We start from the raw sequence: 27,091 nt of genomic DNA, 5'->3' as shown, positions 1-27,091 counted from the left end.
CATCAAATACAATGTTCAAGACGACCTCACCATAGAATACATTGGTAACAATATAAAACAACACTCCAAACTTTCTAGCTAGCATGCAATGTTCATTAAAAGAGACTCATTAGACAACTGGATAGTCACAAGGAGATGCTACAAGTTCAAATATTGCCTTTATAACTTAGTTTGCCTCATTGTAGTCGCACATTCATTTCTTTCAATCAAACGCACCATTCAATTAATCAGTATTGATCACAACCGACTCTAAAATTTGCGCACGAGCAACCACAACAATACCCAGAACAAGTGGTAAAATTTAAAAAAATTGTACAAAAACCATTGTCGATAGACCAATTTAATTGATAAATAGATATTAAAATTTTTACTAGTCCATATATTCATGATATATTGATGAAGTCAAATTTCAAGTTAATATAATAGGATTAATATTTAAGTAAAAATATATGACTTAAATAAAGTCAAAATCATGTTTGGGTAAGTACATTAAGTTGACAAGACGAGCCCAACTCATGTTCTTCAAGCCCAAGTACAAAAATTTGTTAGGCAAAAATAACCCTTATACCCTACGTCAAGCATATATGAAGAAGAAATGGAAGAATACACATAGAAGAGAATCCTTGCTCTTCGGTGGTGATCAGAATGTCTTTTACATACAAATAAGTCTTCGCTCTAAGTGTTGAGCCCGCAGGTTTTTCTCTCCAAAAGTTGAGTCGCAAGTATTCCATCAAATGAAGAACATCATTAACGAAAAGAATCAGGGGATTGTATATATTTTCTTAAGGATTTTCTAAAGAATGTAACTTTCGCATAAATTCAAATACACATATTGTTGTTTGCTTGTCATTTTCCTTTCCTGTTTGTTGTATATCGGGATTGAAACTTTAGATTCTTACAAATTGGCATGCCCAGTCAGACAATGTTTACCTCTCATATTTTGTCTTGGAATGTCAAAGTTCAATGAGATGGCTTCCAAGAAGATCAACTCAAAATCTGCATCTACATTGAAATCTTGATCTACATCTGGATGCATCTTCAAATAATTCTGGATCGAAATCTGTATTTGCATCTACATCTAAACCTTGATCTGCTTCTCCATTTACATTTGCATTTGGATTTGCAAAAAATGATGGATCCAAATTATGCATCGCTATGGAATACATCCTTTGTCTTACTACATGAAACATAAGACCTATCACAAGGAACCAAACAAAATTTCGAGGACAACAAGCCTCACGAGTGCCAAAGATATGAGACTCCTATTATTGGGCATTATAGTAATTACCCCTATTATTTATTATTACTAATAGTGTGTGTCAAATCAATAGTGGACAACTATTGTTAGCCAGATGGAGTATTTCATAGTTTTAATTCTTATCTCGATAATATATAAGAAAAATTCATCCTAAATTTGTATCAAAATTAATTATTACTTATAATTCATACCAAACAATAAGCTCAATCATTTTTTCCCATATCTAAAAGCTGACCAATTTTTGCATACTTTCTCTAGTTTTTTTGGTAAGTATTTAGATTTTTTACAGTGTACTATTTTAGTTAAATTAATTTATTATATTTAGCAATTTGTTTATTTTTTTAAAAAAATTAAAATAGCTCGTGATCAGTATTTAAAGAACAAAAACAATCCACTTTCACTGATTACACAATAATTTTGGCTACCAATTCACAAAATTACGAGAAAATGAAGGAAAAATTTAATATATGTGTACGATTTATAGTAAATTGAAAAAAGCTTTGTCGACCACGTGAAATTTATGAATTCTATACAATTAGTTTCTATTTATTTGCATTCAAAAGAAAAACATTTTTTTAATTAATAAGAATATGAAAAGGTAGATGATGCATATTATAACACCTCACCTACCTAACATACTGAACAATAGAAAATTAGGTGAATCAGGGAGGGGTTCGTGAACCGTGAAAGGGACTACGGTCCGTCAGAATGCTCGTGGTTCACATCCAGTTAGTGTGGTAGACCATTGTACCAACCACTGGCCATGGTCCCATTGACAAGTCACGGATTGGTTTGTCAAGTCAAACGATCAGACCCCCTAGTTCAAGGGAAGAATCATGCTGGCCTTAATGGTATGTGGTCCTTCACACGGTGATTGAAGTTATCCATAGAGGCGATTACTGAGAACCAGTAAGAACATTCCAGCAATCACGACCCACTCGAGGACCGTAGTTCCATCAACGATCCGTTAGTGGCTCTGTGGGTGGGCCTCGTTAGCTTTTAAGTCAGGGTAATTTTGGTGTTTCCCCGTATGCATAGAGCCTCTAAAATATGTTGTTTAATACCTAAACTACGTTATTTTACTCTGTCTTAGCCTAATAATATAGTTCGAACCTAGTCAAAATATTCATTCTCATAAAATCATCAAAATTTGATCTTAATTAAGAGAAGGAGGCGACAATTTCTTTCAACAACAAGCAGCGTTGCTCTTCAAGCTTCAACCGCGATATGCAAAAGCATTCTCCAAAAGTTTTCATCACTTTGTATGTGGGATTTCACTATTCTATACAACTTGTTTAGACCTGTGGTTTCTAAAACATTGTAGATTTTTCGTGATTTAGTTATTATATTATTCTTAATAGAAATATAATGTTTTCTTGTGAAGGTTGTTTAATTCCTGGCATAAAACTCAAAATCCTAGTTTGTGTAGATTCCCTTAGTTCTTGAATTACAGTTGTTAGGTTAATTAAGTAGGTAATCGTGCTCTAGATTCTGAATTTCACATAATCAATATATTCATGTTACATTCTAATACTGCATATCAATATTTTGAGCTATTAGTATTTCAGTTACATTTCAGCCATATTCATATTTAGTTTGGAGTATACTTAGCACCGAGTTTGACTACTGTTTAGCGTACCCTCATTGTCCAGAAACTATGTGCTTCTATGAGTATATGTCTCCTCTATTGGGAATCATATTTAGTGACCATACTAGTCATGCCTTATACACCTAACAAGGTATATTAGGTCCTTTCGATTGTGGAATTTACATCGATCTCCAAGTTTAGCTAACATGGTTTATGTCGGATAATAGTAGCTCCCACAGTCAGACTCTTTGGTCATTTTACTAGGTTTTCAGTATATATACTTCTTCATTTCAGTTCAGTGTATACTTCCTCATTGCATTCAATTTATGTTTTAAATTATGCTTAAGTATTTACATTATTGCTCAGTTTACTTCAGCACTCAGTTATGTTTTGTTCAACCTATGTATATTTGTTTAGGTTAATATCTATATCATGCTTTAGTCAATTCTCCATCTGCATTCAAATGCATCTGTGCTGAGTCCTTATTTTTCGAGGACAATAGACATGCTTTCATTTTAGTCTTCCCATTCAGTTTTTAAATTTTTTAATGTTTGCAAAGGGCATGTCCCAACACTCAACTCATTTAGAGGACTTTCGTACATAGTAGTAGATTCAGCATGAGTTGTTAAGTGGTGTTTCAATTATCCATCATTTTAGCTTCCACATAGAACACGTCTTACTATTTTTTTCTCAGTATGCTTGATATATGTTAGACACAGGGTTAACTTGGGATAACTCGTGATAATAGGTCATATGTTACGTCAAAAGGTTACCCTCCGGGTGCGACAAAATTTATTTTAGATCTAGGTTCAAGAGTCCTAGGATTTCTTAAATTCTCACTTAGTAGAGTATATTTCATGGATGTGAAGTGCACACAACTTGAGCGTGAAGCGCACCACAACTTGAGCGGGACGCTACAAAGTGTTGTATTAAAAACTTCACTTTGTTTGCAAGTTTCAATGTGGGTGAAGTATGATTCAACTTCTCCTTTCTAATCCCACGTTAGGCGATTAAGATCATGCCTTCTTGTAGAGCATATGCACGCGATGCTAACGCAGTTTCTCTTGTCCCAAACAGTGAGGTTATGAATGTAAAGTTTTTCAATGCGATCCAACTCTTGGCTCAATGTCTGGCCAATCAGTACATTCAACAGGCCATAGTTTCTTGCAAAAACGAATGATGGATCAGCTGCAGCTAGGGTTAGAATCTTTGGTCAGATGAATCTTCCATAGTTTCTAGGGTCAAAGGTTGGTAAGGACCCACAAAACATCATGAATGAAATCAAGAACATCCTAGAGGTGGTGTAGGCAATTGGAAATGGTATGGTGGAGCAGACATCGTTCCAACTTAAGGATGTGTCTAGTATTTAGTTCACTTAGTGGAATGACAATAAGGGTTTAGATGCAGCTTTTGTGACGTAGAGATTTTCTACACAGGTTCTTCCCAATAGAGTTGAGAGAAGCTTTGGTGCAAGAGCTTATGAACTTGAAGCAAGGTTCAATGTTTGTCCAAGAGTGTGGGCCAAAGTTTACCCAAATTTCCAACTATTCTCCACACACGGTTTCCTATCTAAGGGAACACATGAGTATGTTCTTGTAAAGGGTATCCGATCAGGTGAAGAACGGGTGCGGGAATGTTATGCTTTTATGGGATATGGATATCTCTAGACTAATGAATCATGCTTAGGAAGTTGAGGGATATATGATTAGGCAATAGGATAAGGATGAAAAAATGGCCAAAACAGGAAATAATGAATACGCAAAGCAAAAGTTTGATGGTGGAAATTGCTGACAAATTCATCAAAGGTCTACGGTCCAAGAACCTTGATTGGCTAGTGCTTCTTCCCCCGGGTTTTTAAAGTATTAGAAAGTGTGGAGATCATGATCTATGTCTCTGGGGAGTGATTCAAGTAACAACACTTTCCCAACATGTCAAAAGTTTTGTACCATCCGGGTTAGGGGCTTGCAGGCAGGGAAGGGTGCTTTTAGGACCCGTTCGGTAGGAGGTATTAATCAAAAGAATCAATGGATTAAAACTTAGTCAAACAAAAACATTGTTTGGTTACTTTATTTAACATAATCCATGGATTAGTTATGCCTCATACAAGTTCTTATTATCCCTTGGAAAGGGAGGGATAGCTAAGTCAAGGTTTAGCAATCCTTGGATAAGATCCCTAAATGACTAAATTATCCCAAAATCTTTTTTCCTAAGTTTTTTATAAATAATGTTCATTTTGATTTACATGAGAATATTTATAAATATTTATTTAAATTCTCCAAATTAGTTCCATGTAATATGATAATTTCACCAACTAATATTTTTTTGTCCATGTTTCAGTTGTTATATTGGGTTGAATTTTTGGTTTTATTTTAATAAATGTAGTTCGTCGATTGACCACTTGAACTATTTTTTTTATTTTTAAAATAATCTTCGTGTATTTGAACAATTTAAGTAGCCTTAAATTCATGTTAAGTTCAAGGTATATTTGACCAAAAAAATTTAGAAATATACCGTGTGACATATCACGCCTCAAAATTAATTATATTTTTTTATATATATTTTAGTATTTAAATCAACTAGTTAAATGAAATATAAAATCTATCATTATCTCAAGGGTATAATAGGAAATAAACTTTTTCTAGGGTTTTAAACCAAACATAAGACTAGGTAGAAAACAATGAACCAAACACTTGATAAAAATTAATTTCTGCATTACTAAACCCTGCATTACTAATCCATGCATTACTAATTCATGCATTAGTAATCCCTGGATTATGCATCTTTGTGCGAAACGAGCCCTTAATGTGTTCAGTCTAGTAATACGTTGTACGCTAGGAAGAGGAAGGAGGTAAGAACAAGAGGGATCGATCTATAGCTACAGAGTACAAGAAGATCACCCAATCCGTCAAGGCTCTTCATATGGTACAGCTGGCAGTAAGTGGATGCTACTGATAAGGAGATCAATTCTTATGATAAATGGGTCAAAGCTGGTGAGACTGCAAGGCTCCACATTCTAGCCTCAATAGCAAATCTGTCTCAACATCAGTCTACGAAATTTGCTTGCGATATGCTCGAATCTCTGATAGAAATGTTCGGAGAGTAGAATCGTGCTACCAAGTAGACTGACATGAAGGCTCTCTTGAACAAAAAAATAGTAGGAGGATCACCTTTCAAGGATTATGTTCTTATAATGATAAGTCATCTGAATGAGTTGGATATACTTCACATTGTTATTGGTAAGGAATCTCAAGTGGAGATTATCCTATAGAATCCGCCAGACAATTTTAAACTTTTTGCTTGAATTATAATATGAACAACGTGGAATTGTCTCTAGCAAAATTTTTAAATGTACTGACTGTGGCGGAATCCATTAACAAGCAGAAAATTTATTCCTCTGTGGCATACAAAGTGAACAAACATGTAGCTTCTTCATCTAAGCCAGCTAAAACCCAAAAGATGAAGGAGAAGCCTGAAATGTTATGGCACTTGGAGGTTCTAGAGGTGGTGGGGTAACCCTAAGAGAAAGTGTTGCCATTGCAAGCATCCTGGTCAACACTAGTGGGAATGCCCTGACTATTAAGACAAAATGAAGAACAAAGGTGATTCTTATTAAATATGGTTAAACTTGTTTAGTGGATTTTTCCACCTAATTATAAGCTCTAGATCAAAAGGAGTGTTTTCCATGTCTGCACTTCTTTGCAGATTTGTAGGAAACGTGACGGCTAAGTGAGAATTAATGAAGTTTGCATTTTTCAGGCGAATGAGGAACCAACACCATTACTAGCAATTACAAATATCTCTTTTTTATCTTTATTAGTTCAAGAATTTTGTTTTAAAAAGATATTTTTTTTATAACTTAGATTAGAAGGAATTGCTTTTCGTTTAAGAAATAATTGATGCTGGTTATGAAGTTTTATTAGTAAATAATTATGTTGTTGTTAAGTACAATAATCTGTGCACTCACACTGCTCCTTCAATACATCATCTATTTGTATTTTAAGTCTCTCATGACATGCTACAAAATTGAATGGAATAATATTGATATTTATCATAAGAGAATGTATTTGTAAATTGAGCCAAACTTACTTATGTCACTTAGGTCTATATCATATCAATATAAATAGGATTTATCTTTTGATATCTAATGGACCTATATGTTTGGTGAAGGTTGAGGCAAAACCAACTTGTGAATCTTGTTTAAAAGCTAAAATGACAAAGAGACATTTCCGTTCAAAAGGAAATAGAGCAAGTTATAAAGTAGAACCAATTCATTCGTATGAATAGACGAGAGATAGGGGGTTTTGAGTTTTTTGTGACTTTCACATATGACTACTCAAAATATGTATACATTTATATGGTGTGCAATAAATCTGAATGCTCTAAAAAAGTCAAAGAATTCAACACAGAAACAGACGTTTAATCTCAATATTCTACCCGAGGAACACAACAACAAAATGGAGTGGCAGAATGAAGAAATAAAAATATTTTCGAAAGGGTAAAATCAAGTTAAGTTATTCGAAATTTTTCTTTTAGCTTCTAGAGATATGATTTAGAAACTGCAAATTACATTCTGAATTTGGTTCCTTCCAAATCTGCTTCCTTAACCTCATCTAAATTGTGGAATGCGCAAAAGCCTAGTCTATGCCATGCTCGAGTTTGGCGATGTCTAAAATATATATTAATTGGGAAAACAATAGTTTGAGTCAAGGACAAAGGTTTGCATTTTCATTGGATATACAAAGAAACAAAAGGAGGTTTATTTTACTGCCCTAAGGAACAACAGGTAATTATTTGACCAAATGCCATGTTTCTGGAACATGACTATTTAACTAACCATGTTCTTAAAAGTAAACATGTTTCACAAGAACTAAACAAAGGAATAACTACTAATAAGAAGTCCACACAACTACCTCAAACAATTCTTGATATTATATTGCATCCATGTAGAGGGAACAATGTTGGAAGAAACAATTTTTCTAAAGAGGTTGCTCCAGAGATTTCACAAAAGCAGACTCAAGACATCTCGCTACTATAAATAAGTGGGAGTAATGTCGCGCAACCTGAAATTGTGGAGGAAGTAGTTCAAAATGTTCATAATTCAAAATGATACTAGTCGTTCTAGTTGGATAGTTATCAGAAAACCACAACAATTTACATTATTGGGAGAATAATATGATAGGATTCCTGAAGATACAAATATATAACAATTTAATTCTGATGAAACACTACACGATAAAGATGGTATAGAGTCGGTTGTTGCTATGAAATTTCAACTGGAATCTATGTACTCAAACAAAGTCTAGATTCTTGTGGAACCACCACTAAGCTTTAAGCTTATTGGTTGAAATAAGTGAATATACAAGAAAAAGAGAGAAGTGGATCGAAAAGTGAAAACTTTTAACGCTCTTCTTGTTGCAAAAATGTCTACTCTAAAAGAAAGAATCGATTATGAGGAAACATTTACCCCGGTAGTCATGCTTATATCCAGTAGGATTCTCTTATCCACTACTGCTCATTATGAGTATGAGATTTGGCAAATGGATGTCAAGACCGTATTTTTGAACGAATGTCTTGATGAGTTCATTTATATTACACTACCAGAAAGTTTCACGGTCAATGGCAATGAAAGTATGTTTTGTGAACTTTTGTAACGACTCGCAAAATAATAGCTAGAACTAGAGAGTAACATATGAACCTTATAAGTTTGTGTATAAATTAGATATATAAAAAGGTCCAAAATTTTGGCTAAGTATAAGTTTAAGGGAGGGTTCAATGCTATTGAACGGTTCAAGGATCTTAAATGCTTTCTCAAACATTCCCTTAGATTTTTTTGGCTTAGTCAATATCCAAAATAGTTTTAGTAAGTATTATTTTTAAGTTAAATTTGAAAGTGGGTACATTTTATATAATTTCTAAATAACTATTTAAAGGATTTTATATTAAAATATCTCAAAAATAAATCACTTTCACAACGACCCACTTCAAATCAAAAAGTTATTTTCCTCCAGTATTTCTCTCTCTAAACTCAAGGAAGAAGAAGAAGTTATAGAAGCTTGGATTTGGAGATTTCAGAAGAGTTTATTCATCAATATTCTTCATTGTTTCTTAATATAGGTATGTTGATCGTTCATCCTTGAACAATATTTTTTTCAAGGATCCAATAAAAAAGAATTGCAAAATCTCAATGGTAAAAACCCTATTTTCTAATCTAAGGATGCGTTCAATGCTAAAACATTTCCAAAGCATTTATATTGATGAATTAAGGTTTAATTGATGATTATAAGTTGATTTTGCATTGAATTCCTTTAAGAACCCATGATTTTTCCTAAACACTTTTATTTTGAAAATTGATTGGAAATTGGTTAATTATGAAAGTATAATGATTAGTAATAGTTTATATGAAGTTACTGTATGAAGTCATGAAATTCATTATATCTTATTGTGGTGAATTATTTATGCATTGGTGAGATGAGGATCATGACCTACAAGGTGAAGTTATGAATGAGTTTATGTTGAATTGCTTACGTAAATGATGGAGGATGTCAATTGTCTTACTTCTTGTAGTTTCTTGAATCTATGGGTTGGGATTGATCATTAATGGTACAGAATTGATATAGATTGATGTGTTATCCACTTATGGTGGAGGTATTTAGTTATTGAGTATGAATGGATTGATCCACTTATGGTAGAGGTGCTTATATTATGGTATATGTTGAATAGTATGTAGTGATATTGTGGAAGGGTTATACCCACATGACTTGAAATATGGTTATATGAGTATACATATGAAATGAATGAATGAAATAATTGAATTACGATTATGTGCATGTCTAGTATAATTAATGTGGATGTGTTGAGTTGCATGGTCTATAAATCCTTTAATGTAATATATGAAGATTCTGCATGATTATGATATTATGTACATGTTTATGAAAACTTTGAGAGGGAAGTGTCTATGAATATAATGTTTTTGTTGTTTTGTCATAATAGGGACAATTAAACACACACTCCATATATATATATATGATTACGATGATTCTATGGTGTCGATTGAAAGAATAGTTCTCATATGCACTTTTACACATTATGAAATACTAACAATACATGTCTATGATGATCCTATTGTGTTGATTGAAACGTAATTCTCATGAAAACAGTATGAATATGCATTATGTTTATGTACGATGAATATGCATTATGTTATGTGTTATGAATAGTAAGTATGTTTATGTATTATGAATATGCATTATGTTATGTGTTGTGAATATGAAGTATGTCTATGTGACATGAATATGAAGTATGTATATGAATATGAAAATGATTATGATTTTCTCTTTACTATGTGTATGAACTATGCATGAGACTAATGTATGATAGGTATGAGTATGGTAGTCCTAAGATAGTACTTAGTGTAGGTAGGGTTATGGGACCTTCTACACATGGCACAAGTGCAATCTAGGGTTACTTATGTGGTTATGTTATTATGTCTCATAAGAATGCTATTAAGGATGTTTACATAATTTCTAATGAATAATGGTACTCTTAATTAAGTTAATATAGAATGTTGATTTATGTATTTTATGTAATAATGTATATCTTGCTTGGGTTGTATTACGAGTTATTACCTTGTCTTGACCAATGAATATCAATGTGCCTAGTCTAGGTTGGCTTTGAGGAATACTTAGTGTGAGTAGTATTATGGGATGCTACTCATAAATTGCACAAGTATGACTTAAAGTTGTCTTAGGGGATGGTCTTAATGTATTTATGTGAAGTATGTGATGCTTTTGTTCCGTATGAATAAGTATTGTCTAAAACTTGTATATTGAATATATCCTAATGTGAAGATGTCATTTGTATGTTGATTTGTTTTGGAGATTATGCATAATATGCTCTTATTCATGAAGTTTTAATGACTTTGAAATGAAATGTCCCTTTCTAAGCATGTTTTTGTATGGCCATCATACTTAGTACTTAATTGTGCTAACCCATATTTCTTCTAATTTTTCTTGCTAAAAGTGTAGGTGTCTGCAAGATATAGAGTTCTCTAGATTCAAGGGCTTGGGAAGAGTTCTCCAAGATAAAGTGTATGTCCTCATGATTCAGGGACAAGTATTTAGAAGTTTCTTGTATTTAATTTGTAATAGGTTATGTCTAGTTTTATTTAAATCTTTAGATTATGAATGGTCATGAACCTATCTTTAGGTTCCATGTCTTGAATGTTTTGAATTCTATGAGACTTGTATAATACCTCTTCGATGTCAAGTACGTCATGTTACAACTAGGGGGTGTAATCGGGTCGTGACAACTTTAGAGGTCCATTTATGGAAAGAAACAGAAATCAGGGGCATGTACTATGTTTTCTACAATTTGATTAAAACTTTTGGTTTGATCAGTTTAAAAATGATTCATACATACATAAGAAATGGGAGGGAGAAATAGTAACATTTTTGATTCCTTACATAGATGACATCTTGCTCATAGAAATAATGTGAGCAGCCTGAGTTCTGTTTAAGAAGTGGTTGTCCTCGCGTTTTGATGTGAAAAACTTGGGAGAAGCGGCTCATATACTTGGGATTGAGCTCTTGCGAGATTGCAAACAATGGATATTTGGTTTGTCTCAAGCACTTTATATTGATATTGTTCGTGAATGATTTTTTATGGAAAATCCGATAAAGGGGTTTCTTACATTTAGACAAGGAATTACTATATCAAAGAACCTGTCGCCCAAAACGACTAACGAGATAGTGAAAACAAAGATAGTCCATTACGCTTCAACCTTAGAGAGTCTCATGTATGCTATGTTATGCACTATACCTTATATTGGCTTTGTTGTAGGCATTGGTTGCATATTTTTGGGCAAGAACATTGGACTATAGTGAAGTATATTATAAAGAACCTTAAAAGGGCTAGGAATTATATGCTTGTTTTCCACCCTGACAATGTTGTACCTATTTGAGGAGCATATAGCAATGATGTGTTTGTTGATTCCACCGTCGAAATTGAATATGTAAAAGCCTCTAAGGCGGCTAAATAGGTTGTTTTGGCTCAGAAATTTTCTAAAAGAGCTTCGAGTGGTTCCTTCTATTGAGGCAGCAATCACACTCTATCACTACTAGAAATTTGACCTAATGCAACAATTATTCGGCAACAATTTTATAACTGTGGCAATAGAGTATGTGTTGCCACATCTATGACCGTTGCAATATATCCACAATAATTCTTAATATAAACTGTGGCATTATCTGTATAATCATCGCTATAGATTTTCTATGGACACATATTTATTAACTGTGGCAAAATGACATCTATAAAATGATTATTTAAGTGTAAAGTAAAAAAATTGCCCAAAACAATTCTTTTTCCCTCGCCTAATTCCATTGACCCGATTTTTTTATTATTTTAGTGAACAAAACATTTCAAAGATCCATTTCCTTTCTCAAATAACCCAAATCAAAGGATGAGTACTACTGTTTTCTTCTCCAATAACAAAAATCAGAGCCCTATAATTCCAGAACTTTTGTGATTTTTTCGTCTTCGACAACAATTTTTGAGTTCGAGTGAAGAAATCCGTTTCAGTGATAAGCTACAGTGGTCTCTTCTACCGTGTGAAGTTTTCATTTTCAGTGATTTCTCCAAAATAGTCTTCTTCAAAATTAAGCTTCTGCAGATAAATGTGTACTATTTTAAGGTGATTTCTAAGTCCTCTTTGTCTCTATTTGTTATATATGTACTATTTTTCAAAATCAAAAATTTCATTTTAGTGCTTTCAAAAAATCTTAAAGAATAACAAATGGGTTTGTGGAAATGCATGTTATTTGTTCTGATTTAGGTCTGTTTGACATAATCCATTTTTAGATTAGAGTTTGTAACTCAAATTTTGTGAATATTCGATAATGAAAAGTCTTAGTGAAGTTGGGTTTCGTTTTTTTGAAATAACTTATATTTATAGTTTATTTTGTCCTATGGCTTTGAATATTTTGATTTGTATTATGAGTTTCGTCTATTTATGTGAACTAAAATTTTTCATAGGTCTAAAGTTTGAAGTATTTTGATTTGCATATTATTTTGATTGTTGCCAAAGTATACTGATATAGGTACTGTCATAGATGATACGTTCAGTTGAACAAAATATGTTTTCAACTGATGTGGAATATATATAAAACAATTGGTAAAAACACCATTTTACTAGATTTTATATGTTGAAACATGTTGCTCATGTTTTCTCTTTTAATTTTTTATAGTATCTACGTAATTACTGTTCTAGTATGTTTATTTATGTGTCTGAAAAACTTTATGTTCCTAGGCTTCCATGTTCTGGAAAACGACAATGTATTCATTTGTTTCATCACTTTATGACCATTGTGATTTCTCTTATTTTATGGCTGCTGAGATGTACGTCTTTGACATATCTGTCCTCCAAAGTATAAAAACTTTACATTCCCTTTCAGTGGAATATTTTATTTTTGTTGTTGAATCTTTGCTAGCAGCTTATTATAAAAATCCCAAGCATAATACAACTTTTTATCTATACAACATACTACTGTTCAAGATCATTTCTTCCTTTCCTCAACCTAGTGAGTTCACCTAATATTATCGTAGTTGTTGTGAATGAATATGTAGTAGATGTAGTGTGTCCCTCGTTATATCAATATACAAAAACCAAGTTCTAAAACTTATAGGATCAACATTACACCCAAAAAATAAAAAAATGACAAGAAATCACGCCCTAACATAATTTTTTTCAACCTTCAACAGATAATGAATTACAGGAAATGTGAATAATATTTAGTGATTCCTAAACTGCCAATACAAAAGATAATTAACTCATCTTATCTAGATACATTCAACTTCTTCATCAAGTACTTTTGGACGAACAAAACTAGAATATTTCATCCCTACTGTAGAATGTAAAATATATGAATGCAATTATACAATCATGAGCTATACCTTTCGATGAAAAGTAAAAAAGGTGCATAGATGCTTGTCAAATTTGAAGCTAAAGGCGACTTAAATAAAATCCTAAATTTGTCCTCACAGCACACTTTATGAAATCAGATTATTGGTTTGTTTAGAATTAATCTAAATATACTAAGACTTAAAACATAACCAACTTGAAGGTCAGCTCAAGTGATCTTGGAAAGACGCAAAGTATCTTTTAGGTTGTGGAGCCTGATTAATATATATAACAAAGTAGTTGTACTATTTTTTCTCCATTTATTCTCTGTAACCAAAAATACTCTGATTTATTAATATATATACCCCACCGCCGTGAAAGTTTACTCACGGGGTGTTACCACGAAATATTGGTTTCTCTCTTTCTCTCTCTAGATCTCTCATCTCTTTCTCTTGAAAATTCTTGTGTTTTAAATTCATCAAGTGTGTGTGTGTGTGTGAATTCAATCCTAACAACTGGTATCAGACTAAGGAGATTCAACACGATCACTGAAGATGGATAGTTCGATGCTTGGAATCGAGAAGTTTGATGGATCCGATTTCAATTTCTGGAAGATGCAGATCGAATATTATCTGTACCAGAAAGATCTTCACGAACCGTTGACCAGGGTGAAGCTGGAATGCATGACGGAGGAGAAGTGGAAACTCCAGAATCGCAAGGCTCTAGGGTTGATCCGGTTGACTTTGTCAAGAAACGTGGCGTTCAACATCGTGAACAAGAAGACTACGTCCTATCTGTTGAAGGCACTGTCAAACATGTATGAAAAACCATCGGCAATGAACAAGGTATATTTGATGCGTAGATTGTTCAATTTACAGATGTATGAGAATGGATCTGTTTCTGATCATATAAACGAGTTCAATATGATTGTGAGTCAACTCAATTCTGTGGATATTAATTTCGAAGATGAAAGTAAGGCATTGATTTTGATGTCATCTCTGCAGAGTCTTGGGATACTGTTGGTGCTGCGATTAGCAGTTTCTGTGGATATGAGAAACTGAAGATTGATAAAATCCGTGATGTTGTTCTTAGCGAAAATATTGACAAACGAGAAATGGGAGATTCATCGGGCAGTGCTCTCAGCGTTGACCGAAGGGGGAGAATTAATATGAAAGGCCAAAATAAACATGGTAGATCAAAATCAAAGAATCGAGGAAAATCTCCGAACAGATCAGACGTGACTTGTTGGAACTATGGAGAAAAAGGGCACTTTCGGACGAACTGTACAAAGCCAAAGAAGAAACAGAATCAGAAATCTGGAGATGACAATGATTTTGTAATTCAGCAGAGGACATTGGGGATGCTCTAATCCTTAGTGTGAACAGCCCGATTGAATCATGGATTTTGGATTCCGGTGCATCTTTCCATTCGTCTCCAAGCAAAGAGTTGTTCCAAAATTTCAAATCTGGAAATTTTGGAAAAGTGTATCTTGTTGACAATAAAGCCTTAGAGATTGAAGGAAAGGTGGATGTTTGCATAAAGACCACCTCGGGAAACCAGTTGACATTGAAGGATGTCAGATATATTCCTGGGCTTAAGAAAAATCTGATCTTTTGGTCAGTTGGATAGCACGGGATATGCAGCAGAGTTTGGGAAAGGTTCGTGGAAGATTGTGAAAGGTGCTATGGTAGTAGCTCGTGGAACCAAATCTGGAACCTTGTACACCACTGCAGGGCGTATTAACATGGCTGCTGTTGCTGAAGGTGCTTCAGATTCATGTCTGCGGCACAATAGACTTGGACACATGAGTGCTAAAGGAATGAAGATGCTGGTTGCAAAAGGAGCATTAGAGGGTCTAAAGTCTCTTGATATGGTCTATGCGAGAGATGTGTTATGGGCAAACAGAAAAGAGTAAGATTCACAAAGACTCCTAGAGAGCCAAAGAAAGTTTGGTTGGAAATGGTCCATACAGATGTTTGGGGACCATCTCCAGTATCATCACTTGAAGGATCCAGATTCTATGTTACCTTCATTGATGATTTTAGCAGGAAGGGATGGGTTTAATTCTTGAAGCATAAGTCAGATGTGTTTGCAACATTCAAGAAGTGGAAAGCTGAAGTTGCCGGTTTGAATGTCAAATGCCTAAGGTCTGATAATGGAGGAGAGTATGACAAATCAGAATTCAAGGCATTCTGTGCAGCTAAGGGAATCAGATTGATGAGAACAGTTCCTGGTAAGGCAAGGAAGAATGGAATTGCTGAGAGGATGAACAGGACATTGAATGAGCGTGCAAGGAGTATGAGGATACACTGTGGGCTGCCCAAAACATTTTGGGCGGATGTTGTGAGCACAGCTGCATACTTGATCAACAGGGGACCATCAGTTTTTTTAGGGTTCAAGATTCCAGAAGAGGTGTGGACAGGAAAAGAACTCAAGTACTCACACTTGAGGACTTTTGGTTGCACTGCTTATGTTCATGTTGATCCAGAAAAGAGAGACAAGCGTGATGCCAAGGCTGTGAAGTGTTACTTCATAGGGTATGGTTCTTATTTGTTTGGTTACAGGTTTTGGGATGACAAGAACAGAAAGATCCTGAGACATTGTGACGTAACATTTGATGAGTCTAACATGTACAAGGACAGAGAATAGAAGGTTCTAGAGATTACAAAGCCAGTGGGAGTTGAGGTTGAGTTGGAGAAGAGTAACCCCAGAGATGTCGAAGCAGATACTCAACCAACTCCTACTGAAGAATCTGAAGTGGAGCAAATTACACCTGAGGAGGTGTTAAGGAGATCATCCATGACCATCAGGGCACCAGATAGGTATTCACCTTCATTACACTATCTATTGCTGACTGATGAGGGGGAACCAGAATCTTTTGATGAGGCCCTACAGGTGGAGGATTCGATCAAGTGGGAGCAAGCCATGGATGATGAGATGAGGTCAGTTGAGAAGAACGACTCATGGGTGTTGACTGAGTTACTAGCAGGGAAGAGAGCTTTGCTGAACAAGTGGGTGTTCAGAATCAAGACTGAACCAGATGGCAAACGAAGGTTCAAGGCTCGGTTAGTGGTTAAAGGATATTCACAAAGTAAAGGTATTGATTATGCTAAAATATTTTCTCCTGATGTGAAGTTAACCTTTATTCGAATTCTGTTGAGTATTGTTGCATCGGAGAACTTGCATCAAGAGCAAATGGATGTAAAACAGCGTTTTTACATGGAGATCTGGACAAAGAGATCTATATGCAACAACCGGAAGGATTTGTGGTTCCAGGCAAGGAACACATGGTGTGCAAGCTCACCAAGAGCTTGTATGGACTAAATCAAGCACCAAGGCAGTGGTACAAGAAGTTTGACTCCTTCATGACCAAGAGTGGATTCTGCAAAGCTAAAAAGGATCCTTGTTGTTACTTCAAGAAATACACTGATTCATATGTCTTTCTACTATTGTATGTGGATGATATGTTGATTGCAAGATCTAGTATGAGGGAGATTAACAATCTGAAGACAAGGTTGTCTGCAGCGTTTGAGATGAAAGATTTGGGTCCAGCGAAGCAGATTTTGGGGATGAAGATTTCTCGGGATAGATCTGCTGGAAGTTTAAATCTCTCTCTTGAGTTGTACATTGATAAGGTGCTGAGCAGATTCAGGGTTAATGATGCTAAATCCAGGACTACTCCATTGGCAAATCACTTTAAATTGTCGAAGGAGACGTCACCCAAGACTGCCGAGGTACGTGATCATATGGCACTTGATCAATATGCTTCAGCAGTTGGGAGTTTGATGTATGATATGGTCTGCACTAGACCTGATATAGCACATGCAGTGGAAGTTCTTAGCAGGTACATGGCAAACCCGGGGAAAGAGCATTGGGAAGCTATGAAGTGGCTTCCGAGATATCTGAGAGGTACATCTAGTACTTCACTTTGTTATGGCAAAGGCAAGGTGACTCTACAGGGTTTTGTGGATGCTGATCTTGGTGGGGATGTGGACTAGAGCAAGAGTACATCTGGGTACATTTACACCATAGGTGGAACAGCAGTGAGTTGGATGTCCAGGTTTCAGAAGTATGTTTCTCTTTCATCTACTGAAGCTGAGTATGTGGCAATAGCTGAAGCTGGGAAATAGATGATATGGCTGGAAGATTATCTGGAGGAATTGGGCAAGAAGCAGAGCGAGAAGATTCTTTACTCAGATAGCCAGAGTAGCATACAGTTGGTGAAAAATCTAGTCTATCATTAGAAGATAAAGCACATCAGAAGGCGATACCATTTCACTCGCAGGGCAGTGGAGGATGGGATATGTGCTTGGTTGGTCTTCTGTAGTTGTTGCTACAGATGTTGCGGTGCGGTAAATATGTTGATGATGAAGAGATTTTTCTTGAGAATGTATTTTTTTGGATGTACTATCATATATTAATGTTCTCACGGTTCATGTCGCACGAATGGGGGGTTCGATGCAGCGCCCCGATACAAATTTTAGGCTGTACTATTTATTCTCCATTTATTCTCTGTAACCAAAAATACTCTGATCTATTAATATATATACCCCACCGCGTGGAAGTTTACTCATGGGGTGTTACCACGAAATATTGGTTTCTCTCTTTCTCTCTCTAGATCTCTCATCTCTTTCTCATGAAAATTATTGTGTTCTTATTTCATCAAGTGTGTGTGTGTGAATTCGATCCTAATAGTAGCCACCTTAATCTGTCTTTTTTTGGTGTAGTAAAGAAGTACCTAAAACGTACTATAGTATAAATTGAGGAATTAAACCATCAAGTAAAATATAGGTTATGTAACTAAATTGCATGTATCTAATGACCTATAGAAGATAATTTACAATCATGATTTTGTTAAAAACAAAAAGGTAAAAGAATATTTTAAAACTTTGAAAGGTAAAATTCTTCTGATATTGCTTGTACTCATAAATTGTTTTCTTTTATGTTTTGCTTATGGAACATAAGATATTCAATGGATTTTGGAGATAAAATTTGGATGGATATACGAATATCCACCGATTATTATATCCATGGAGTTAATGATTCCCTAGATAAAGCATTTGAACGAGCTTCCAAAGGAGATAAAATATTTTGTCCTTGTAAGATGTGTTTTAATTGTTATTGGCATTCTCCAAATGTGGTGGAGGATCACTTGATTTATTATGGGTTTGTTCATGGATACACCAAATGAGTTTTCCGTGGAGAAGGGTTTTCCTTAAGAAATACGTCATATCAGACCAATGATGATAAAACTTTTGACAGACAAGACGGTATTGATAAACTACTGCAAGATGCTTTTTCAAATGTAGCATATGACTTGAGGCATGAAGGAGTAAGAGAGGGACCATATGAATATGCAAAGAGATTTTTTAAATTAGTTGAAGAAGGGAAACAAGACTTGTACCTGGGGTGTAAGAACTTTTCTATCTTGAATTTCACCATTAGGTTATACTTGTTTAAATGCATTCACAAATTGAGTAATGTAGCCTTTTTAGATTTGTTAGACTTGATAAAATAGGCTTTTGCCTTTGCTCAGATACCTGAGTTTCTACAAAGCAAAAAAGGTGATAAAAGATTTGGGTCATCATTATGAAAAAATTCATGCATTTCCTAATGATTGCATGTTATTCTTGAATGACACTACAAAGTTAGACAAGTGCTTAGTGTGTGGATCTTCTACATAGAAGAATGTCCGTGATAACTTGACTAATAAGGTCACTAAAGTTCCAGCAAAGGCTTTAAGATACTTTCCTTTAAAGCCTAGGCTTCAGAGAATATTCATGTATTCTGAAACATCTATAGCTATGAGATCGCATGATTCTGAACGACCTATAGATGGAAATTTAAGACATCCAGCTGATGGGGAAGCTTGGAAAGATTTTAATTCCTTGCATCCTGACTTTGCTAGTGATGCTCGTAATGTGATATTAGGTCTTTCAAGCGATGGTTTTAATCCATTTCGAACTATGAGCATTTCCCATAGCACATGTCCGGTTATGCTGATGAATTATAACTTATCACCATGGATTTGCATGAAGTCGGAGTACATAATGTTTTCAATGATTATTCAAGGTTTATCGTCTCCCGGAAATGATATAGATGTATACTTACAACCACTGATTAAAGAGTTGAAAGAACTATGGGAAGTGGGAGTGGAAATGTATGATGTTTAAATAATCAAACATTTATGATGCCTGCATCATTATTGTGGACAATTAGTGATTTTCAAGCAATGGAAATGCCTTCCTGATGGAGTACAAAGGGGAAATGGGCATGCCCAACATGTAATTATAATACTTGTTTAGATATCTCAAACAAAGTCATAAGATGTGTTATATGGGTCATCGAGCATTTTTGCCTGATGATCATCCATATAGAAGAGAGGAAAAATCATTGCATGGTAAAGAGAAGTATAATGTTGCACAAACTCTCTTATCAGGCGTACAAGTTCTTGAAGAGATTCGTGAATTCAATAATATTTTTGGAAAGGGCCAAAAGAAAAGAAAACAAAAGAATGATGGTCCATGGCAACCAACAAACTAAGGCACAATCTTTATGTGATGCACATAGATAAGAATAGACGTGACAGTTTACTTGGGACTTTACTGGATATACTTGGAATGTCCAAAGATCATATTAATTCTCGCTATGACTTGCTTGAGATGGGAATAAGCAAAGAGCTCCAACCAGTAGAAGATTGTGATAATGGAAACATTTATTTGGCTAAAACTTCTTTCTCCATGAAACCAAAGGAGAAAGGTTATTTTGCACTGTTTTAAAAGATGCAAAATTATCAAAAGGATTTGCCTCTAATATATAAAGTCGTGTGCAAATTGAAGATATGAAAGTATCAGGATATAAAAGTCATGATGCTCATTTAATATTTCATTTCTTGCTCCAAGTTGCTGTCAGAAATGTTTCACCCAAAAATGTGTCTTTGGTCTTGCTAAGGCTGGGGAATTATTTTGGAGCCATATGTAGTAAGGTTATAAGAAGAAGTGATCTTGATAAGATGAAGGCTGAAATCATAGATATAGAATGTGAGCTTGAAATTTTTTTTCCTCCATCCTTTTTTGATATAATGACACATTTGCCTATTCATTTAGTGGATGAAATTAAGCTTGGAGGCACGACTCATTTGCGTTGGATGTATTCTACTGAAAGAACTATGTGTGACTTCAAGGGGCTGTTCGTAATCGAAAAAATCCAGAAGGGGCAATAGTAGAGGGAATATTCAGCTATATAGTATTTGAGCTTTAGTTCGAGATACCTACCTCATATAGTTAAGACAACATTTAGTAGGTATCAAACCGAGGATGATGAGGACAATCAAACATGGGACAGTGATGCTTCACCTTTATTTCCTAAGACAAGCAATCCAATCGTAAGTATAAAAAAAAGGAAAGGCAAGACTTTTAACATGGAGAACCATGAGTTGTTTTAAGCACATCGATATGGTTTGTTAAATACTGGAGATAAAAAAGTAGAGACATTAATAAATATACATTGATTAAATTGTATATTATGCTTGCAGGGAACATAAGAATTTAATCGATTATCGTACCAAAGAAAATGCATGGGTAAAAGCATAAATGCATAGTAGAGAATTCAATGATTGATTTAGGGATAAAGTTAAAAATATTGAAGTGCCCAATCATTTAAGATGGCTAGCTAAAGGGATTAATTTTGTGTCTAAAAGATATACTAGATATTTCATTAATGGATATAGATTTCATACAATGACACAGGATGACCCTTGCAAGACTCAGAATAGTGGAGTTACTTTGTCAGCAACAACAGATATTTTTTCTAGCGCTAGGGACCAAAATTCTATTGATGGAATGGTTATCTATTATGGAATTATCCAGGATATCATTCAGATTGATTATTGGGGTTGTTTTAGTGTTGTACTTTTTAGATGTGATTGGTTTCATAACAAAGTCGATGAATGTGGATTGACTCGGGTATACTTCAATAAACAGTGTAGCAGGACTTATCCTTTTGTACTAGCATCTCAAGTGCATCAAGTTTTTTTATGTGGAAGACCCAATTGAGAAAAATGTATGTTATGCAAGAAATAAAGTTCCAGTGGATTTGTATGATTTTGAGGAAGAGAATTGTCCTAATATTAAAAACACATTTTGGAGAGAGACTAACGATGACTTGGTTCATCACAAAGAATACTGGATAATGTTAGATGGTCGAGAGAAGATCTCCCTGTTGATATAATTGATATGTCTGCCCTTGCACAATATTCAGAAGATTTAACTAGGGAAACATCATAAGAGGGGGATGACTTTGATGATACTGATTGGGATTGGATGGAGGCTGATGATTGGCAAAGGATCTTTTGAACTTGTTCAAATGCATTCTATTCTTCATTTTTGGTAGTAAGTAATAAATACCATTTTGAGTTTCATCACATAAAGTATGAATGTCGCCTGGACTCTAATTGGATTTCTGTGTATTTTCTACTGCTAATTGCTTGATTCTGCTTATTTGTTCTAAAATATTTTCTTGCTAATGTTGGTACTATTTATGTATTAGTTATGTCCAAGAGGAGCATTATTCTTGATAATATGCTTGAGCTATAAATCTTATTTTTGTTTGTTCTTCTCACTTTCTTTTTTTTGTTATTCACATTTGAACATTCTGCACTAAATGACTTCTTCTGTCTTATTTTTACACAGATTTGGATAGTCATGAGTCAACAAGAGTCATAAAAAAGAAACAAAAAAGCAAAAATTAAGACATATGCTAAACCTGGATCATTATCATTCTTGGAAAATAAAAAATGAAGGTTAAGACAACAAATTAAATTGTTCAAGCTATGGAGTCAGAGAAAAGACAGAAGCACCCTCTCAGCAGCCTCTTCAGAAGCAACCTATAGATGATCAATTACAAATGAAATCTAGCACTCCGACAAGTGGTGAACAACCTGAAGAACAAGGTAATATATAAATCTATAAACTTACTAAATTTATATATGAATTCTAATATATTATATTTTGTTATAGCTGAAGGTGTTTAGAATAAAAACAAAACGGGCTCAAATTCAAATGCATGATGTACATGCACGAAAAGAGCGTAAACTGATCATATTGAATAGTCTCAATCAACTGGTTGCTCCTACTGAAGATGTTGTGACAGAGTTAATAGCTTCCTAGGTACATTGGCATGAAATGTGACACTTTGCCCATTTGATTGCAGGAGCATGGATACTAAAAAGGATTTATGGAATCATACTAAGTTTTGGAGTTTCCAGTATTTAATCACTTTTAAAAGTATTTTGCTTCAATTGGAGAACTAAATGACTTCAAATTGCAGGAGAAATACATTATTCCTGAAGCTGCAAAAGATTGGGCTTTGGTAACAATTCGATATGCTTGGAGAAGGCATGGATCTGACTTGAAGATGAATTATTACGATCCATATGACAATGATGAAATTTGAACGGCAAAAAAGCCTGATCATATTCCAGAATGTCAGTATAGAGAGCTCCTTAAATAATGCAAGTTTGAGAAATTCACGGTACAATGTAGTTCAGAATCTCAAACATCAAATTTATTCTTATATTGATCTATTTTGTGATATAGTTGCTGCTACAACATTATTTTTCTTTAACCTTCTCTTCTGCTTTTATCTTCACTGTTTCATAAATTCCTATTATCATCAACATGTCAAACTCAATAATTTCACTTAGAAGTTCAATAAGATGCATATGACAGTAACGTTCGTATTTACAAAGCAAGTTCTTCAGTTTTATTTGTTAAAAGGAAATATTGGGATATGCACTTCTTCTAGTACATTATGTAGCACCCATATTCCTTTGGTTACCATTATTGATTCATTTATTTGCAGAAAATGTCTGAAACAAACACTAAGAATCGAAAAAAGCTGAGGAATCCACATACAACAGGCAAAAATAGTTTTGCTTTAATCCGCAGTAAATTGGTGTGTTCTCTTGTTTATTAAATAGACTTAACCTTTCATATAAGAAATTCCGATATCTATTTTTTTGTGACTAGGAAAAGAAAAGGAATTTGTATCTGTTGAAGAGCTCTTTGTGGTCACAAGAACAAGAAAACCTGACCGTTCCAACAAGGCATCGAATGAGAACACAACTAGTAAAATTGTACGAATACTGTCAATATAATTATTTATTAAGACCAATTATTTATTTTAAATTTTAATTTAAAATACTGCTTGTTGGATATATTTTGTTAGGCTGAAATGGAGGAACTTGAAAAGCAAATGAGCACAAATGGTTAGTCCGTTGATGCATTTTCAGCAGTCATGGATCCTAAACGTATGGGATGTCTAAGACTATATAGAGCGGGGGATACAAAGACAACTCTGAAAAATAAAGTTTACAATTTTGAACCAAGTTTAAATGCAATAAATGATGTAGTGCAACAAATGCAAGAAAGAATGCAAAAAATGGAGAAACAGATCGAGGAACAAAGGATAACTATGCAACAACAAGTTATTGCTGATGTAGTTGCCCAACTTCAGCATGAAGAATTAATTGATCCTAAAATATTAGCAGCATTGTCCGTTCCTTCACCAAGAGAAGCTACTTATGCTCAAATAGTTGAGCAAGGTTAGTGTCGCTAAATCTTTATTTAGACTATTTCTTCTTCTTCTTCTTCTTCTTCTTCTTCTTCTTCTTCTTCTTCTTCTTCTTCTTCTTCTTCTTCTTCTTCTTCTTCTTCTATTACTACTACTTTATCTTTCTCTTGAAACTCAATTTCTTCTGAGTTGAGAGGGTTTATTTTTTCACTAGTAATCTTTGCATGGTAGTAAATATGGGCAGTTGTAATATATATAGGATTTTCACTTTGGGATTGATTTGTCTCAGTTTGGCTTAAAAGAATTTAGATAACAGTGAATGGGGAAGGTTGTGTTATATCTCTTCTTTTTTGATATTATTTTTGTGATTCTGGAAAGGTTGATGTATTTGATCATTGGGAATTTGGGGTTCTACACTGCAATTTTGTTTTTGTTGTGTGTAGAGATGTGTTTTTCGAAGTTATTTGAGATTCTTGAGAAATTAGATAGAGGAACAAAAAGATGATCATGTTTTTTTGCATGTATGTTACTCTCCAGAATCTCCTTGGTGTTTTTGTTTGTATCCGGCATAAGATATTTCCCAAGAGCTCTAGTTTAATCATTTGTAAGCTTTGTGAATGCATCATCTGATTTAGAAAACATGTGTTTGTTTTATGACTGTTCTTGAGACTCACTTATATTCGTATGAATCCGTTCATACTTTGTTGTTGGCTCGGATCTTTTGTATTTAGGAAATTTTTTGTCATTTGAAAGTGTTTGTGTTTCTTTCCTCCAAATTGTTGTGAGATGTTCTTCTAGTTTAAGGGAAAAATCCCCAGTGAAGAGGTCATCACTATCACTACTCCGTTTAGACTAGTTGAGAGGGTTGATTTTGTCTTCCGTATTTCCTCCCATTTTTCCTAACCATACTTCTTCCTCTGCTTTTACTGTCTGGCTAATCTCAATCTGATTAGCCAGTATCTTCAGTGTTGTAACAATTATCATGTCAATGAAGATTGTTTCTCCTCTCTGTGGAATGTTTTGATTGCTCTTGCAGCTGAAGTTCCACAAACAATTGTATACTTGCATTCTTCTGTCACCATAACGTAGTAGTTTTTTGTTATGAAGATTATTGTGGACTGTTTTTCTGCATTTAGAATCTTCTTACTCTCCATGTGGACTTAATCCTTACTACTTACGTGTAACATTAGCTAAAATTTGGCGGATCCTTTTTTATATACTTAAATCCCTAGTGATTCACTATGTAGAACAAACAAAGATTGTTGATAAGATTGAAAGATGTTATATTCAGTTGATACTGGAGAAAAGATAACAAATTCAGATCCAATGAGAAAGGAAAACGGCCTTGGACACTTAACCATGTGGTACAAATAACTGCTTGATTTCCTTATAGTTTAGGCATTCCGTCTCTTTGGACTATTTTTCTGCAATTGGAATCTTCGTACTCTCCTTTGATAGCTGTTGAAAATTTTACCATCTTGATATGTCTTCTCTTTCATATGCCTCATTAACTACTAAATCTGCTTGTTAATTTGCCTACCTAAAAATATGTGTTTCGCTTAACTGCAGAGTTTTTGTAATATGTTGTATTTCTTCCATTTCCTCTTTATGTTGCCATGGCACTTCACATTCCCCCCCTCTACATACATGATATTCATACTAAATCTGTCTCCACATCCACCTTTGTGATGTTGTTAGTTTGACAATGTTGTAACGCTCATAGAATTTCTCATGTTCTGTAGTTTAATGGAGACTCTAGCTGATATTATTCCCAAAAGTAGTGGCAACTATTTCTGTAACTATGATATCTTTTTAATTTCATTTGAAGTTTATTGAATATATATGCATATTCTAGAGATAGAGTAATAACTTTAAAATATATCACTGAAGTCATTGATCTTTTGCAACAAAATTGCTAAATTATTTTGTATTTTCATTAATGTACCTAGAAGATGATATTGAAGAACGGGATGAAAGAAGTACTGAAGACTTGACATAGGAGCTGAATTGAGTCGATGTTAAATTTACCTATGTTTTGGAAGTCTGTTATTTTTGAAGATTGTGTGGTGTATCTGTACATTTCACCCTTTTTGAATGGCTGAAAATATTTATCTAGTTTGCTTTTATTGTTAGTATGTACCCAATTGCAACCATTGATCTTGGATTATAATTTTTGTAATGAAATATAATTTCTTCCCATTATCTTTTTTATGTGTATTTTATGCTACAAGAGTATTGCAGTGGCTCAATTAATAATATATGAGAAACCCGTGTGTGTATATATATATATATATATATATGTTGGAATACCCTAATATTAATCGGTGCAATAGCTTGATACTAATTGTTGCAAAAAATAAAGACTTGTTGCAATACATTGTAATAACTGTAGCAATAGACATTGAGCAACAATTATAGTCTATTATTTATTATTATATGGTTAATTCATGCTTTTACGAACGAAAGTTTACTATTAAAAGCCTACGCTAATAATTTTGTGGTCCCTACTAAGCCTAATTTAATGATCGAGTTTGGAAAAGAAAAGGACTATTAGGGTGTGTGTGGTATGAAGGAAAATGTTTTCCATGGAAAATGTTTTCCTAGAAAATGTTTTCCTGGTAAACAAGTAGATTTTGGACGTATTTTCTCATGTTTGGTTGGTGAGTAGAAATATTTTGCAGAAATGATTTTTAGTGTTTGATTTATGAATGAAAAATATTTTTAAAAAATAAAATTTTTTTTTGGATAGTGGTGATAGGGGGTGGGGGTAGTGGGG

General features: G+C 34.1%; 1 long non-coding RNA gene across 4 annotated transcripts; it reads left to right on the top strand.

Moving 5' to 3' along the window:
* The first annotated feature begins 12,213 nt into the window (after positions 1-12,213).
* Positions 12,214-26,507, top strand: LOC114077281. 4 transcript variants are annotated; one of them, XR_003578412.1, is made up of 8 exons: positions 12,214-12,537; positions 22,434-22,693; positions 22,761-22,910; positions 23,071-23,274; positions 23,605-23,697; positions 23,772-23,878; positions 23,971-24,346; positions 26,265-26,507. It is a non-coding gene; the product is annotated as an uncharacterized LOC114077281 (long non-coding RNA). The 4 variants fall into 4 exon arrangements; XR_003578413.1 differs by lacking the exon at positions 22,761-22,910 and having other exon boundaries at positions 12,215-12,537; positions 22,954-23,274; positions 26,268-26,507; XR_003578410.1 differs by lacking the exon at positions 22,761-22,910 and having other exon boundaries at positions 12,215-12,537; positions 22,954-23,274.
* The last annotated feature ends 584 nt before the right edge of the window (positions 26,508-27,091 follow it).

This window comes from Solanum pennellii, chromosome 5 (genome assembly GCF_001406875.1).
Source record: "Solanum pennellii chromosome 5, SPENNV200".
Lineage (NCBI taxonomy): Eukaryota > Viridiplantae > Streptophyta > Magnoliopsida > Solanales > Solanaceae > Solanum > Solanum pennellii.
The sequence above is the reverse complement of the archived record's forward strand: the minus strand, read 5'-3'. Positions and strand labels throughout refer to the sequence as shown.